The 12,627-nt window shown below is 34.8% G+C and overlaps 1 pseudogene; it reads right to left on the bottom strand.

The window, feature by feature from the left end:
• Positions 1–1,812: 1,812 nt before the first annotated feature.
• Positions 1,813–2,690, bottom strand: LOC114213537 (centromere protein K pseudogene; annotated as a pseudogene).
• Between the last annotated feature and the right edge of the window lie 9,937 nt (positions 2,691–12,627).

Raw genomic sequence — 12,627 nt, 5'->3', positions numbered from 1 at the left:
ATTTCCACAGTTAAATATTAGCTTATCAACGTACTTTACATTTTTTCAAATATTCATTGATTGCAATAAAAATATTGTTTGTTTTATAAACTCTGTCTCCAAAAGTCTTCAATTATCATACTGTAAACAGGGATTTGATGGAGATGCAAAATAAACCTGAGCTTTCATCTTTCTCTTCTACAACTTGAGGAGTGGAGATTGATGACAATGTTTGACCCGCCCTGGATGCTGGCTAGAATCCAGGTGGTATCCAGAGAGAAGGAAGGCCAACAACATACAGCTTTGTGCTGTCAGGACCAGGCAGTTCCCACGGTGTTCTCCATCAGTCTGGCTGGCTGGTATAGCCTTTCCATTCCTTTCAGGCAGAATTTCTCAGTTGTTTTTTGCCATCTATTGCACATTATATTTGTGCTTCAAGGCCAAGTTGGAATTATATACTTTTCTTTCAGCTAAATTTAGAGAAAAATATGTAAATTAGTTCGGCTAACATTTAAAGACATTTATTTTCCTACATTTAGATATTTTTCTTAGGTGATTTCTGCCCTGTATTTTCCCTTCCTACAAACAATACAAATTAATTTTATAATGAGATGGAAAGGTCATATGTCTTTTTTTTGCAAAGGCTTTCTATGCCTTTTGAAGTGCTCAAAAAAAAAAAAATCCAACAATGTGCAAACTATTTTAGTATTCCACATTATTTTTATATTTTGTTTAAGGGAAAAATGAGCTAACAGTACAAAAACTATTTTACTATATCACAATCTTTTAATTTTTTTCCTTTTTTCTTACAATAGTGATGAGGAAAATGAGTATCCAATGAACCATTATTTCACCAAAATCCAAGTCAGTTGGAGTGCTGGATAGCCCAGCAGAGTCTGAAATCGAGCTTTAGAGACTTCTTCAGATTTTCATGGAGAAAGAGAGGAGTCTAAATCCATTGCAAAAGAATTCTACAATTCCTTTAAAATTTTAAAAGATTAAAAATAAAAATATGGAGGTCATTGATTTAGTAGACTGTATACCTAGATGAATAAACTTCAGTGCAGGGGATAGCTGGTTTTACATGCCAAATATGTGTGATTTTTTTTTTTTTTTTAGATAAGAGAATTTTATTTACAGAAGGGTCATGGAGAATTAACAAAATTTTATGAACACAATTTTGTTAACACTAACTGACAATCAAGAATGGTTTAATATATAATATCACTTGGTATATAATACATACTAAAATATAGTTTTCATGCTACCCTTATCCATTAGTTTCTGTTCCAATTTTTAACAAATCTAGAAATAAGGCAGTATACATGGAACAGATTTACTACATACTTTTAAATTATGTATTCCATCTACATCAGATACTGTCAATTTAAAAACCACCTGCAAATTAAATGGCCTTTCCATGATAATTCCTAAATTTAAAGACATAAGCACCAAATGGGACTCAAAATGCATAAAATAAACTGTCATAAATTTCAAAAGGAAAAAAATTACATAAGCAATATTATAAGTTAACAAAGAATTTTCCAAAGAATACTGCAGAAGGTGTATCAAAACTTTTATAATGATTAAGTCTAGAATATTTTTACTTGCATTCTTTTCCATCCAGTTGAACACACCAAAGCACTGAATGAATTGAAAGAACCATTTATAAATGAATAGTAGATGGCACAGGTCATTTTATGGATAAAAGGAACAGGGACTATGTACTTTGATTTGCAAATAACGTTTTTTATCCAAGTAAATCCTAAGTGTTTCTATTATCCTTGAAAGACAAGATTCATTAAGTACTGTGTGAAAAAAGAGACCATCCTTTCACTGACGGAAGGCTTCTAATCTTATTCCGTAGGATCTTCTGGATGTCTCAAGGCAATTCCATTACGAAGGAGCAGCTCAATATAAGGTGGCCAAAAAGAATCACTAATTTTGACATATGGATCATGTGGAACATCAAGTAATCTATTTAAAAGAATCTCTAACATTTCATGCAGTGTTATCAGCTGTGCAGTTGATTCTTGAATGTTTTTCTTTTTCCTTTTCTTTTTAACATGTCTATCAGGCAAAGGAAAATGATCTTCCAGAAACTCACCCAAGGTAATCAAGAGTTTCTCCTTATATTCTTTTATTTCATGCATTTTAGTTTTCAACTCATCAAAGATTTTTGATTCAGAAAATGTCACAACCTGATGTTTCAATTCACTATGTAGTACATTAAGAGATTCCAGTATCTGTTGCTGTTCATCCAACCAATGTTGCTCCCTTTCCAAGTCTTCCCTTAGCTTTTCGTTCTTTGACTGAATAGTAGAGAGTACCAATTCAAGATCATGTGTCAATTTTTGGAACTCTTCTTTTCATAATGTTACCAGAACCTCTTCATTCAGTGGAATTATTCCAGGACTTTCTTTTTGCCATTGATTGAGGTCAGCAGTCAAACATTTCGTTTGCATAATTAATAATGACAGTTCTTCCATATCTTTCCACATTTCTTCACATTCTTTAATAAGTTCTTCTTCAGCATTTGTAACATCTTCCATATCTGTAGTACTGTCTGGATCTAGATCTTGCTGATTCACTGACATTTGCCTTGTAATAATTAGCCTTATAAGAAAAAAAGCTGTGTGACCTTGGGCAAGTCACTTAAACTGTCTGTGCCTCAGTTTCCTTATCACCACAGTGCCATGGACTTCAGGTCATCTTGGCCAGGCGTAAACCAAATACGTGTGAATTTCTAAAATTAATGAAGTAATTTTCCAAATTGAATTATATTTTCCTTCCATGTTTCATTTCAAGGAAGTCTTTGATAGTCTTTTTTTTTTAAATTAAAGAATAGATTATTTCATAAAAACTTTTTATGGCTTTTCAAGTAATTAAGTTTTGTAAATCAGTGAACTTCTACTGACTAATGTTAAACCATTTTCTGAGTTATAAATTGATTCCCTCATTGAGATGCTATTTTTAGATCATCTTCAGTATTTTTAAATCCTTATTTGGATGTACTGCTATCTTGTTGGATGATTATGCTTCATCAAACTTTTTTCCAAAAAATCTTCCTAAAATTGGCTAATAATATGTTATTAGGAACAATTTTAATATGAAAGAAAATCTGTAACTGTCTGTAAAACCAAGTTTTAATCATTTGATGAGACTTTTCTAAGGATTCTGGAAATTGCATCAGTGTTTTTAAAGATCATTATAGAATTTTTAGCACTGCAGCATAAAATCTGTATATGAGAAATTAATGGGTTTCCCTTACATTACTTTCTGCTGCCATGGGCATCTTCTGTCACTCTTCTCATCAATATTCTCCTAACATGAGGCACAGGGAGGTGAATGACCCGGAGGGAAAGAGGTGACCTGGTGAGCTCTTCAGGCCTTGGAGCACCTGTTATCCATGGATTTCAAAGCACTTAATCCAGTTTGATGGTCCTGTGAGTTAAGAAGTGCTTTACTACTTGGCTGTGAGCTTGTCATAGGTCTCCAGTACATTATTGGAAAATACAACCCCTGGGCTATTTTCCTGACTCCTGGGTCAATGTTCATATCAAGAGATGACACTTGAGCCTTGGCTGACAGGGGGTTTGGGTGCTGATGGTTAACACTACTAGTCATTGATCTTCTTGCTTCCTGTTTATTCATATGTACAAACCTGAAAAATTAAATATCCCCACACTGCATGATTCCAGTATTTGGAGAATTATGATCTTCTCCTATGGAAATATGAATAATTTAAGGAACATATGATTGTGCCATGAACAATTGAAGTCAAAGCAAAGAATAGAATAACTAAAAAAAAGCCTGGTGATAAAATATAATTTGAGGGAACTAGGTTAAGGCATAAACCAGTTATGAGATATTTATAGACTTTGACTTTGTAAAGCAACTTTGCATTTGACTGTGTTTATTAGTGAATGGGAATGTATTTCCCTATATTGAATGAGCATTTCTTGGCAGGCAAACTGTGCACAAGCTACAATGAGCTTCAATGAAGTGCTTTCACATTCCCTTCCCACTGAGTTGAAAGCCTTCTTATATTCTCTCAAGTGTGTTTCTTTTCTCATGGAGGATGGCTTTGTTGAAAATTGCTTCCTCTTCTCTTGATTATTGAATCAGATATTATTTTCAGTTCTCCAATACTTTATAGAATGTTGGTGAAAAATGAAATATAATGAGTGTGATTCTTCCTTATGTTTTGAAGGCTATGTAGATTCAGCTCTAAAGAATTTAATGGGGTGAAGCCAGTGTTGGAAGAGGGATATTATTTAACTGACTTTTTCTTTGTAACTGCTCCCCTCACATCCCTGCCTCACCATTATGATACTCTTCATGTCCAGCATTTTCTTTGTATCTCAACAGCCATAGTCAGCCCTTAGTATATCCATTTTGAGTAGACCCATTTGCTCCAATCCAGAGGATTCATGTGACGAGAGGTAGTTTGCTGTTATTCCCAAACAGACCAATGTCCTATATTGTAGATTTTTATTTTTTCTTCCATTTTTTTTAGTCACTGTTACTATTACTTGACCTTAGAATATTGTTAATTTACTAAGAAAAAATGGAATGTAATTAAAGCACCAAAGATGTATATGAAAACGTGTATACTTTTTCCATACTCTTCAATTCAAAATGTCAAAGGATTGGAAAAATCCTAACTTACACTTCAACTTTGCCACTTCATAGTTACACTGCATATCATAAAAATATGGACTAAATCTCATCACAGTTATATTATTTTTGCCTTTTTGTGTAGGCATACTATAATAATTTTATTTCATTCATTCATGAGTGGTTGAGTACATTGTTAAGTCATAAACTCTGGAGCCAAACTCTTCTGTGTCTGTCAAGTCCTGTCTACACCTGAGATTTCTCATTTATAACATGAAGATAGGGTTGCTGTATTAAATGAGTTTATAAATATAGGGCTTGGCACATAGTACGTGCTATGACAGTGTTTTCTCCTATTGTTATTCATTCATTATGAAAGATTTCTTGGGCTCTTACTATGTGCCTTAATGGTGATCTTGTAATGCTAAAAAAATATTGAAGGGCAAATATTAATTCAATGATCACTTAAATAGAATTTCAAATTGTGATAAAAATGTCGATTAAAATGCAGGAAAGTAGGAAATACAGTTGATGGAAAATAAGACTGAAAAACAAGGGAATCTGATTTATTTTGGAGGGAATGTAAGTCTTCAGTGAAGAAAAAAACATTTGAATGGAGATCTAAAGGATTATGAGAGTTCATTGATTTAGGAGTGGGAAGAGTGTTCTAGAAAAAAAACTTGACAAAATTAGAGAAGGGATCATTGATACTAAAGGATGAGAATGGAAGGGAAGTGAGTCTAATAGCAGCAGAAGAAAAGCACCTATTTAGGCAAGAAAATAGGGGCGCCTGGGTGGCTCAGTCCTTATGTGTCTGCCTTCGGCTCAGGTCATGGTGCCAGGGTCCAGGGATGGAGCCCCACATCGGGCTCCCTGCTTGGCAGGAAGCCTGCTTCTCCCTCTCCAATTCCCCCAGCTTGTGTTCCCTCCCTCGTTGTGTCAAATAAATAAATAAAATCTTAAAAAAATAAAATAAAAATAAATAAACAAGAAAATAATAAGAAACTGGGACAAATGCAGGCAAGTTCATAGGTTTGATGCCAGGGAGTTTTCTTCTCATTGCATCTATTTACTCTGTGTGGTAGAAGGTGATGCTCTCTGCTGAGAATGAGCTTTTTGTGAGTACTGGTGGTTTGAGGATAATGCAGAAGGTCTGAAATCTTTGTGTGGAGAACAGGAAAGTGGCTTGATCAATGAATATGGTACAGTTACCAGGAAGTGTTGAGTGTTCAGTTAAGATTGGTGATTTATTCATTTATGCAAAGGAGTCAACATTCCCTGTTGTTTGGTTTTCTCTAGCAGGGCTCACATGCCTGAGGTTAGACCAAAGAAAGAACACTGTTGGGATCATCAAAATTTGAGGTCTTTCAAATTAGTAAAATGCAGAGACAGAGGAATAGAGGAATTAGGTAATATAAATGTAATGGTTAGAATCATGTTCCACAAGATTTTAGCTTAGTATGGAGGTAGGTGATGTCATAAAGGGACTATTTATAGGGAGATATTAGAGGGACTGACAAACTGAAGTTTTCAGTCGTACTTTGTTTTTAGGGTTGTAGTTAGTGTAGTTAAATAATAATTTTTAAAAAATAAAACAAAAACTGGTAGTGTAGGAGAGAATTCTTAAAATGCCAATATTAAAATAGAAGAGTTTTAGGGATGACCAGTTTTAATGTCTGTCCAGGAAAGTGGATGACCAAAGAGAGTCATTGATGATGAGGATTTGAAGGAACTAAGAGGCCAAGATTTGGAATAAGTTGTCCATGTGACTTTTAAAATCTCCCAGGGTAATAGCAGAAATTGTCATGAGTAGAGAAACTGAGTTAAATGCCAAGATTTCAACAAATGGGAGGACTGGGTGGGGGTGGGGGTGGGGCTGGGATCTTGACAGATGTAATTATGTGAGCAATACAGTAGATAGGAATGAGCTTCAAAAAAGCAGAGTTTTATTATAAAAGCATAAGGGAATGATTGTCTAGAGATATAAATATGAACAGTTCATAAAGGAAAAAGCAATTTCATAACTCTTTTTAAAGAAATCATGGTTTTCATGATTTTCTCATAATTTGTCATTAAAATACTTTTTTTTAATTTTCACATAATTTAAGGTGGAATGTCAGTTTAGGGCCTAAAATGTCCTTTTGAAACTTGTCTGCTTTTGGAAACTTCAGTGTTATTTAAAGAGCTTTGTTTTATTTATAAACATAAATACACACACACACACACACACACACACACACACACACACATTCTTTCTGTAGGTAGAAACACCACCATATAACTTATCAGATGATACCAGATAGTTGATAGTATACTGATAGACTGCATACATTTAAAGATTAAGAAAATATATTAGGGTAAAATATGTCTACCAGAATAGTTTTTTAAAAAACAGAGAAAACATTAACATGAACTAAGTGTGTCTTAAAATGTTGCATACAACTTTATCCATGCTCATACATTACAAAGGTGGTTTAATCACCCATAAGAAATTACTAGCTTCTCCGTTCGTGAAGCATGACATTTCAATTGCACAGCCAATAAAAGAATTACATGAAGAGACTGAAATGATTTACTGTATGGAAAGCATCAAGACTAAGGTTACCATGGTGAACTACCTTTCTGCACACTCAAGGTCAAGTGAGAGTGACCCATCCATGGGCAACCTTCATTTGAAACCTGGTATGGAATTGCTCTTAAAATTGTTAGTTGGTTTCCTTCTTAAATAATTAGGATGACTGTAACAGACCTGTTACGGTTATTTACCTATGCTAAATTTAAATCTGTAATTTAAAAACTGACATTATTGTTAAGAAATTGTTAGGAGAACACTGGTGTTTTTCAGAATCTCATAAATTGCAGCTGTGCACTGTAATCATTTCCTGAAAATGTGGGTAGATTAGGAAATGTTTACAAGTTTTTAATGTAGGTTGAAAAAGATTCCAGTGGTATTGTAGTTTTTAATGTTTAACCAGAATCATCTTTATTGTAAATCCTATCTTTATTCCACTGGGAGGGAAAGAAAAAGTATAAATAGTGTATACAAATTATAAAATATTGTCATGTATAATTAATACCTTAAAATATGTCCAAAATTCTGGGAAGTTCATATATTGTTTTTTTTCAGATATGTTTTGTTGAGGCATGAAAAGAGGACTGTACTAATAAATGTTTTTTGAATTACACATGGTGTAAGAAAATGAAAGCCTTTGGGTTATGAATCTTGGATTTAAAGAGGCAATCATCAAATATTTAAGATGAAAATGCAGTAACACATGCTTGCTGTCATGTGTAAGTTTGGTGAATGTTATGACAAGGTTTTTAAAACATTCATAGTTGGAGTATTTTTATGAAAATATTCATTAATTCAAACAGACATTCATATCTGGCAACCTGCATTTTAATTGTGATTTCTGGCTGCATGAGAAAATCGGTAAAACCATGAAAGAATGGGTGAAATATATAGCAATCATGTTTAAATTATACATTATAAGGCATACATATCTGTAAGTTGTCATATTATGCATTAAATTTAATGCATAAATCAGATTGTTATAATTCTGATGTCGCCAAAAGGCACAAAATATGACAAACAGGAGTAGGCATGTAGATATTATCATATTCAATAATTCAATGAGCATTTGTTTTATGTAAATTAACCTTCTGTTAATAAAGATTATACTCATTTATTACATCACTTCCATATGATAATTAAAAAATGTCTTTTTTTCTCTAGAAAATCATTACAAAATGTGAATAATGCATTTGTTTAATATCTATATAAACAAGATCTTACCATCAGATTAGTTCTGGAAATGAAAGCAATATTGATTTCTGTAATAATTTTTATAATATGGCTACACTGCAATACTGAAGCTGCTAATCTCATTTTTGTGGAGAACTCTATGCATTTAAAGCAGTGTTTAAACTTTTTGAAAGTAAATAATCTTAGTTTTTGTGGGACATGTTAATGTACAGTTTATAGAAAATAATACTTTTATAAGTAAATAGAAAGTACTGTGAAGAATGTAACAAAAAGGTTGAATTCCTCCTCTCAGTACTATATTCTATTGTCAATTAAAGTAACATTGAAAGCTAATCCAATCAACTCTTGAGTTTTATATGTTACTCTATTTTTTTTTATTCAATACATGCCCGCTTTAATACCCATCACCAGGCTAACCCATCCCTCCACCCCCTCCCCTTTAGAACCCTCAGTTTGTTTCTCAAGAGTCCATAGTCTCTCATGGTTCGTTTCCTCCTCTGATCCCCCCCCTTCCTTTTTCCCTTCTTGTTAACGTCTTCTTCTTTTTTTTTTTTTTAACATATGATGTATTACTTGTTTCAGAGGTACAGGTCTGTGATTCAACAGTCTTGCACAATTCACAGTGCTTACCATAGCACATACCCTCCCCAGTGTTTATCACCCAGCCACCCCATCCCTCCCGTCCCCATCACTCCAGCAACCCTCAGTTTGTTTCCTGAGATTAAGAATTCCTCATATCAGTGAGATCATATGATACATGTCTTTCTCTGATTGACTTATTTTGCTCAGCATAATACCCTCCAGTTCCATCCACGTCGTTGCAAATGGCAAGATTTCATTCCTTTTGATGGCCACATAATATTCCAGTGTTTGTGTGTGTGTGTGTGTGTGTGTGTGCGTGTGTCTGTGTGTGTGTGAATACCACATCTTCTTTATCCATTCATCTGTTGATAGACATCTTGGTTCTTTCCATAGTTTGGCTATTGTGGACATTGCTGCTATAAACATTGGGGTGCACGTACTCCTTTGGATCACTACATTTGTATCTTTGGGGTAAATACCCAGTAGTGCAATTGCTGGATTGTATGGTAGCTCTATTTTCTGCTGTTTGAGGAAGCTCCATACTGTTTTCCAGAGTGGCTGCACCAGCTTGCATTCCCACCGACAGTGTGGGAGGGTTCCCCTTTCTCCGCATCCCCACCAACATCTGTCGTTTCCTGACTTGTTAATTTTAACCATTCTGACTGGTGGGAGGTGGTATCTCACTGAGGTTTTGATTTGGATTTCCCTGATGCCGAGCGATGTTGAGCACTTTTTCACGTGTCTGTTGGCCATTTGGATGTCTTCTTTGGAAAACTGTTCATGTCTTCTGCCCATTTCTTGACTGGATCATTTGTTCTTTGGGTGTTGAGTTTGATAAGTTCTTTATAGATTTTGGATACTAGACTTTTACCTGATGTCATTTGCAAATATCTTCTCCCATTCTGTTGATTGTCTTTTGGTTTTGTGGACTGTTTCTTTTGCTCTGCAAAAGCTTTTTATCTTGATGAAGTCCCAATACTTCATTTTTGGCCTTGCTTCCCTTGCCTTTGGCGATGTTTCCAGGAAGAAGTTGTTGCGGCTGAGGTCGAAGAGGTTGCTGCCTGTGTTCTCCTTTAGGATTTGGATGGACTCCTGTCTCACATTTAGGTCTTTCATCTATTTTGAGTTTATTTTTGTGTGTGGTGTAAGGAAATGGTCCAGTTTCATTCTTCTGCACGTGGTTGTCCAATTTTCCCAACACCATTTGTTGAAGAGACTGTCTTTTTTCCATTGGACATTCTTTCCTGCTTTGTCGAAGATGAGTTGACCATAGAGTTGAGGGTCCATTTCTGGGCTCTCTATTCTGTTCCATTGATCTATGTGTCTGTTTTTGTGCCAGTGCCATACTGTCTTGATGATGACAGCTTTGTAATAGAGCTGGAAGTCTGGAATTGTGATGCCGCCAGCTTTGCTTTTCTTTTTCAAGATTCCTCTGGCTATTCGGGGTCTTTTCTGGTTCCATACAAATTTTAGGATTATTTGTTCCATTTCTTTGAAAAAAGTGGATGGTATTTTAATAGGGATTGCATTAAATGTGTAGTGCTCTAGGTAGCATTGACATTTTCACAGTATTTGTTCTTCCAATCCATGAGCGTGGAACGTTTTTCCATTTCTTTGTGTCTTCCTCAGTTTCTTTCATGAGTATTTTATAGTTTTCTGAGTACAGATCCTTTACCTCTTTGGTTAGATTTATTCCTAGGTATCTTATGGTTTTGGGTGCAATTGTAAATGGGATCGAGTCCTTAATTTCTCTTTCTTCTGTCTTGTTGTTGGTGTATAGGAATGCCACTGATTTTTGTGCATTGATTTTATATCCTGCCACTTTAATGAATTCCTGTATGAATTCTAGCAATTTTGGGGTGGAGTCTTTTGGGTTTTCCACATAAAGTATCATATCATCTGCAAAGAGTGAGAGTTTGACTTCTTCTTTGCTGATTAAGATGCATTTTATTTCTTTTTGTAGTCTGATTGCTGTTGCTAGGACTTCTAGTACTATGTTGAATAGCAGTGGTGATAGTGGACATCCCTGCCGTGTTCCTGACCTTAGGGGGAAAGCTCTCAGTTTTTCCCCATTGAGAATGATATTCACTGTGCGTTTTTCATAGATGGCTTTTATGATATTGAGGTATGTACCCTCTATCCCTATATTAGGAGTTGGTTCTTTGAAAGAATTAATAAGTTTGATAAACCCCTGGCCAGACTTATCAAAAAGAAAAGAGAAATGACCCAAATAAATAAAATCATGAATGAAAGAGTAGAGATCACAACCAACACCAGTGAAATACAAACAAATAAGAACATATTATGAACAACTATATGCCAGCAAAATAGATAATCTGGAAGAAATGGATGCATTCCTAGAGATGTATAAACTACCAAAACTGAATCAAGAAGAAATAGAAAATCTGAACAGACCAGACCTATAACCACTAAGGAAATTGAAGCAGTCATACAAAATCTCCCCACAAACAAGAGCCCAGGGCCAGATGGCTTCCCAGGGGAATTCTACCAAACATTTAAAGAAGAATTAATATCTATTCTTCTGAAACTGTTCCAAAAAATAGAAATGGAAGGAAAACTTCCAAACTTGTTTCATGAGGCCACCATTACCCAAACCAGAAAAAGACCCCATCAAAAAGGAGAATTACAGAACAATATCCCTGATGAACATGGATGCAAAAATTCTCACCAAAATGTTAGCCAATAGGATCCAACAGTACATTAAAAGGAATATTCACCACGACCAAGTGGGATTTATTCCTGGGCTGCAAGGTTGGTTCAACATCCACAAATCAATCAATGTGATACAATACATTAATAAAAGAAAGAACAAGAACCATATGATCCTCTCAATAGATGCAGAAAAAGCATTTGACAAAGTACAGCATCCTTTCTTGATCAATACTCCCTTAAAACCAATGGGAATCCCACTGAGAAGAAAGGATTTAATAAACTCCCAAATGGCTGAATTAAAATGATAATAAGTTATAAAATACCACTTTACATGACAGTAAATGATAATATCCCCCAAAGTCACTGCACATACATCTTTTACAAAAAACAAACAAACAAACAAACACCATGATGCTTCATTTTCTAATGGGAGGTATATTTCTTCTCAGTTGTTACATCATCATATTTTAATGGCTTATTTAAGTCACATGTAACTTTATCATCTGAAGCATGCTACAGTTTCCGATTGAGCCTTGTAGGTATTCATTTAAGAAAGTGAGCATGGGGGCACCTGGGTGGCTCAGTTGGTTAAGTGTCTGCCTTCGGCTCAGGTCATGATCCCAGGGTCTTAGGATGGAACCCCGAGGTGGGCTCCTGGCTCAGTGGGGAGTCTGCTTCTCCCTCCTCCCGCTGCTCATGCTCTCTCTCTCTCTCTCAAATAAATAAATAAAATCTTTAAAAAAGAAAGTGAGCATGTATATTAGATGCTTAAAGTTTTACAACATTGTCATTGGTGGGTATGTTTATAAATTTTTCAAACTAGTTTAAACAACCTAGAATTTCTCCTTTGAAAGAAGGCAGATAAAGGTAAGTTATGGAAAATGTGGGAAATTTCACTTTTACTTTAGGTAGCAAACTTAAGAATCAAAATAAAGAACATTTAATGTACACCAATTAGGTATGTTTGCTCTATATTAGCAATGGGAATTCAATAAAATTGATAGTGT

The sequence above is a fragment of the Eumetopias jubatus genome, unplaced genomic scaffold (genome assembly GCF_037043125.1).
Source record: "Eumetopias jubatus isolate StellerSeaLion01/CBP00866 unplaced genomic scaffold, mEumJub1_p1.0 scaffold_4, whole genome shotgun sequence".
Taxonomy (NCBI): Eukaryota; Metazoa; Chordata; class Mammalia; order Carnivora; family Otariidae; genus Eumetopias; species Eumetopias jubatus.
Note: the sequence above shows the minus strand (reverse complement) of the source record. Positions and strands in the feature narration are given on the sequence as shown.